The sequence below is a fragment of the Pistacia vera genome, unplaced genomic scaffold (assembly GCF_008641045.1).
Source record: "Pistacia vera cultivar Batoury unplaced genomic scaffold, PisVer_v2 Contig417, whole genome shotgun sequence".
In the NCBI taxonomy this organism is placed as follows: domain Eukaryota; kingdom Viridiplantae; phylum Streptophyta; class Magnoliopsida; order Sapindales; family Anacardiaceae; genus Pistacia; species Pistacia vera.
Window position 1 is genome coordinate 227,937 of NW_022196243.1, and position 6,424 is coordinate 234,360.

A 6,424-nucleotide genomic window follows, 5' to 3' on the forward strand; every position below is an offset into this window, starting at 1 on the left:
ACCGAAACTTGAAACACAGGTTTCCGTTCTGGTTCTAAGTACCCTGTAAGTTTCTATACCTCCTGATGTTCTAAAAAATAACAAATATATCCCTAAAAATTACTTACACCCCTAATAGTTTATAAAGTTACAAATACACTGTGAGTACTTGAACCTTGGTTTTGGGTCCCGTTCTCGGTTCCGGGTCTAGTTCCTAAAGTGGTGGAACCAAACTTGGACCCGCACAAGGTTGGTTCCACCAAATTTGGAATCGAAACCAACCTTGTGTGGATCGGTTCCGGTTTCAGTTTCGGGTTCATGTGTGTACCCGCCGATTTCGGGTTTACCCGTTACCCATGCCCGACCCTATAATACTTGGTGATAATTGTTCATACACATTTCTTAAAAATATTATAAAAATGAAAGCTCCAATCTTGTGTTGTCATCCACTTTGATGAATCAAAGATGTTTTTATTAATTTTTTAGTAAATGACATATTCCCAACCAAAGTTTAGCAAAATCCCCAGTTGGTACCCCTGGTTTCATAAATTCTAGATTCCCACCCTTAAATAGACGTTGGTAGTGACAAATGGATTATTACACGGGAGTAGAGGGTGCTTTTACTAAACTACCCTCAGACCTACTTCTTCATCTCCCCTTCTCTTCTCCACTGACGCCAAAAAGAGTGCCGGCTTAGGCTAGTTCTGACTTGATTCTAGCAACATCGACCCCCTCAACACTTCCATCAAATTCTCCACATCACCCACTACAAAACCCCTAACTTTCCTTCCCTAGTGCACTCTCATATCGTCGGACGACGACCACTGTCCCTTTATGTGTTTTCCTGTCTTTGAGGCCAGATAACCCCTAACTTTCCTTCCCTAGACCACCCTCAAATCACCAGCCGATGACCACTATCCCTTTGCACGTTTTCCCATTTTTCAGGCCATATTCTAGTCGATTTTGACATCGGAAACCGCCATTGACACTACCATCAGATTCCCCTACATCACCCACTATAAAACCCCTAACTTTCCTTCCCCAATACACCTTTAAATCACCAGCCGTGCGCGCGCACGTTGTCTAGGTCTTTTCCTCAAACACCTGGCATGCCTCCGAAAGGAAGAGACTTGGGAATGGTTGGGGGATGATGGAAACCCAGACACCCACAATCAGTCCAAAAAACACAACACTAACACTCCAATAGCAACAACCAACACAAAACTACAAAAAATTAGCCTTTAAAAAGCTCCAAAACGAGGCAAAAACCCAACAACGAGAGGGCAACGCTTTACGGCCGACTAGGGGTGAAATCGAGTCGAGTATCTAGCTACTCGAACTTGAATTGATTGCTACAGTATTGAATTCGAGTTCGAGTTCAAGCTTGATCGAGTTTGAGGAATCGTGTTTGAACTCAAACTCGGTACCTGAAATTAGAATTCGAGTTCAAACTCGAGCTCGTATGATCGAGTTTTGATCAAGCTTAATTGAGCTTTTCGAGTTGTATCGTGATCGAACTCGACTCGACTATTGTTGAGCTGAGCCCGACTAAAACACTAGATTTTCACCCCTACAACCGACAATCGGAGAGAAACCAAGTGACGGGGTTTAAAGGGTTTTGTAGAATGGAGGCCAACGGTGAAGAGGGTGGTGGAAGATTTTATTTTGGTCATTTGATTCGACCAGAATCTAACTTGGAAAGATAGGAGGCGACTGACAACAAAATGGTTGGTGACGGCGAATATGGTGAGATCTAGTCTAATTCGAGGTAGGAAAGGGTTGGATTTGGAAAAGAAGAGTTGATTTTGGCCGATTTTCTCATTGGAATCTACCTGAACCGACCGACGGTAGCACCAACACTTCTGATAAAAAACAAGCTGATTTTTAGAGAGAGGGTGCTTCTAAGAGGAATTTTAGCTATGGTGGATTATTTTGAATTTTTCATTTCTATTTTAGATTTAATGCAATGCAACTTACCTTTTTACTCTTTGATTGTTATATTAAACGATTTTCTATTAATTTAAAAGAGGAAATCTGGAATAAATATAACCAAAGGTATTAACTTGAGATTTTGCTAAACTTCATGTGGAACATGATGTTTACTCTTTATTTTTAATCAAAAACTTCTCTTTTTCTAGGATAACCAAATAATGAAGTGCGAAGAATCCAAGAACACAAGGCATTTCATTTTTCACTACCAAATTTTATGCCACAAAAACCACCCTAACTTTAATGATGAAAAAATGCCTCTGCGATACACAATCTCTTCCTCTTAACTCAGAAGCTTTTGCAGAAACAATTTAGGTACTCATTCCTAGCAACGATGTCCTTTCAAAGTTAGTAAAAGCATTCCGCTTCCACAAGAATTCTCCTGAAGTTTTGCAGATTATCATAAAATTCTCCTAAAATTCATCAAGAGTAAACTTTATAACATTAATCAAAAACCACTTCTGCAAGTGACCTTTACGAATTTTTTGAAATAAAAAAAAAAAAAAAAGGCAAAAACACATGCAGATAATTGAAAGAATGAATCATTCTTTCAAAACCAATAATTGTCAATTCTGTGTAACCATACAAGATAAAACCCCGGTGCATTTTTACTTGAAAGCAAAAACTCAACCCAGGATTAACTATTACAACATTTATAAAAATACAGAAGCAAATTTCTCGGTGTGTGATGTTTATACCTCTCAATTTTAGAATTCCCACAAAATCCATTTGTCCTTAAAACAATGGCAATCAGAATTTCAAACGGTAGAGTCATTGGCACAGCCACTCAAATGGAGGAAGAAACTAGTATATACTCTCTTTTCTCAATAGAGGAAAAATGATCTCATTTGATGAACTATTCACAATTTAACTCGAGTGAACACATGTATATGACGCCAGTTATCAATGGAAAATAATATATATATTTTTCTCTCACTGGAAACAAAATTCAAGTACTCCACCAAACTTGGTGCAATAGCAGAACCACCAAAATATCCTACTTAAATACTAGTTGTTGCGAGAGAATTGCTTATACCTTTGATACACCATCGGATGGGCTGTCAATGCCAGAATTACCATTCTCATCATTGATGCCATTAACATGGCCGTTAGAATCCAAACTGTATAGGTGTCCCATTTTTGCTTGTTTGGTCTCCAAGTATCTCTTATTCTCCTTAGTTATTGGTGTCAACAGTGGAACCCTTCCGGCAATTGCTAAACCATAGCCTTTGAGGCCGACATATTTGGCAGGATTGTTTGTCATCAGCCTCATTGTCCGGACACCGAGATCTCGTAGTATCTGCTTCAGAATCAGAGGTGATAAGAAAATAAACTTTTACTAAATGTTATAAAAATAGCAATATAATTTCTTTACATAATACATATAAATTAAAATTTAATAAAACAGTAGATGGTTTCGCTGTTACTTTCATTTTTTTTTCTTTGAAACCCTTAAAATATATCTCACAAATTCCCACTTCTTTTTCCTCACCATGTTTATATTTTTCTACCCAACAGATTTGTAGAAAAATACTTTAAGTCACCATGCAGACATTACATAAGTTTTTAATTCTCAATCGTAAGTATCTTTTTAGAATCTAACATTTTGTGATTGTGGAAATCTAGATTGAATTTTATCTATGGTGATTAAGAGAAAATAGTGTGGGAGCAATCAATGCAATGAACAAGAATTAATAAGTTGTTAAGAAACCCAAACCTGCGCTCCAAGACCATACTCCCTAGAGTCAACAGGTAATCCCAGTTCCTCATTTGCTTCAACTGTGTCACGACCATCATCTTGTAAGTTGTAGGCACGTAGCTTGTGGCCTAAACCAATTCCTCTACCTTCATGTCCACGGAGATAGATCAATACACCCCGACCAGTTGCCTCAATTTGTTTCATTGCCAATGCCAATTGGTTTCCACAGTCACATCTGGCTGATCCAAAAATGTCACCAGTGAGGCATTCAGAATGCACCCTCACAAGAATATCCTGTCCATCCCCAATCTCACCCTGTATGCAGTACAGCTCTGTGAATACATACTCATAGTATCTGCATCCCAAACACAAAATAATGGCAGAAAAAAGTAGAGAGATTTTCATTGTATGCGGAGTAGATACAAGAGCATTAGTTTTCCATGGACTCATCACAAGCTTGGTATCCAGCATGTCACAGTGACTTTACTCCACATTTGTCGCAAGGATTTACAATGCATAACTAGGAAATGGTCAACCTGCATGTCCAGCTATCTATAGAGTTATTTATTTATTTTCTCTGGCCAGCATTCGGGCAACTGTCTCTTAATGATCCAATTATGCCAGAAGTTTAACTGTAATGTGCATAATGGAGACTGGCATAACTTAATTCTAAGTTCACATTTTAGTAGCAGCTTGATTTGAAACTCCATGCAATGGATCAATTTCAAAAACTGAGAGATTGGTAAAGAAAAAGCATCCCACTATTGCAGCTTTCAATTCAAGTAAGACTCCGAAAAATAAGTTTCGTTTTAACCAAACTTTAATGAGGTGAAGAAATTTTCTCCAAGTAACAACAACTTTCAAGTTCTACCACTATTGCAAAATTTTCACAAGGAATTGATAAAAAATTCATGAAGACAGAAATCGTAATGTAACATCATTTTTCAACCTCATAATTATTCCAGTTCCTGTTCTGAATTCTTGCTGTTTCCTGTCTTATTGAATGGAGATATAGACACCAATAATTATGCAATAAGTTCACAATATGAAAAATTCATGAAGAAAGAAATCTCAATGTAAAACATCAAAACTCAAGCCTCCTAATTATTNATACCTTCACTCCCTTTTTTTTTAAATTAATAAATAAAATAATCCAAAAGTTACATAATAAAGTATAGAGTATCTTCGATAGTGCTCTTTATTTTAAAGAATATTTTTTATATAAATAAAGAGTATTATTGATTTTTAAATATAAAAAACAAAATTTTTATTCAAATCCGATAAACTCTTTAAATTTTAGGAGGGAGAATATGTTTTTTTAAGAAAAAAACTTAATAAAAGAGATAAATCATAAATAAAATATATAAAAATTTGTAATTTATTATTTAAAATTCGGATAAAGAGTAAAATTTAACTATCTAAGAGCATCTTCAAATGACTCTTTATATAATCCAAACTCTTTAGTTTATCTATAAAAACAAGAGTCCAACAGACTCTTTATCTTTAAAATATAAATTAGAGAGTAAGATTGACTCTCCACATTTAGAGAGTCAAATTTCACTCTTTATCCTAATTTTAATTAATAAACTACAAGTTCCTATGTATTTTATTTATTAATTATCTCTCCCATTAAGTCTCTTTCTTAAAAATAAAAAGCATCTTCATTAAATTTAAAGAGTCTATTGGATTTAAATAAAAATTGCTTTTTTTATATTTTAAAACTAACGAAGATGTTCTTTATTTATACGAAAGATGTTTTTCAAAATAAAGAGCATATTAGAAATGTTCTAAATATACAATCTCAGTTTTTAATTTATATTAAAAAAAATAAATAATCACTATTTTCTTTATGAATAAATTTTTTATAATAAAAAGTTTGGTTATATAAAAATTCTTTTAAATGTGCTAGAGACACCCAAAAAGTCTTAAATAAAATAAGAGTCACCAAAAAAGGCAGTTGACGAATAAAAAGTAATAAAGATAAGGTAGCAGACAAACCTGACAAATATAGAAGGAGAGGAGAATCAGGAGCATGGGACCCGCACTCTAATGGAGAGAACCAGCGAGGCGGACCACCGTCTGATCTGATCATATCTTTTGCTTCTTCAAAGTAGTCTTTAAAACTCTTTCTGTTTTGTTCCGGTTCATCCTCCACGTTGACTCCGCGAGTCCTCTCAGCTTCTTCGCTACTACTCTTCTTCTCCACAAAGCTGCTGCTCCTCTCCCTCGCCGTTTTCGTTCTCACAGTCGTTGGACTTGGTCTCTGCTCCGTGGACGCAGCTAGACGCTTCAAAATCGGACTCCGCTTTGTTTTGCCGGACGCTGACATCATGTCTCGGCGAAATAGCGGCGATAAATCAGCGGAGAAAAAAAAAGCGCCGGCCATGGCCATGGAGAGCTAAGAAGAAGTTGCAGTCTTTGTCTCGTTTATTTGTTTGTTTTTTGTAATAATGGCGGTCTTGAAACAGATTTGTTAAAACTTAAAAATGATATAATTAAGTAATAATAAAATAATCTATATTATATTATAATAAATTAAAAACTAGAAAAGCTGAGTAAGAGAGGCATTTTGTAGTAGTTCAGCTTCAGACAGACATGACCTGAGTGGCTGCTGTAAATCTTCAATTCCAGGGAGTTACGCACTTACGCTTACGCTTATGCTTATGCAGAACGATCACACTTTTGTCTTTACCTTACTTAACGAAAAAACTTTGAAAATTGAAAGATCGCCTTATTAATACACGTTTATTTATATTT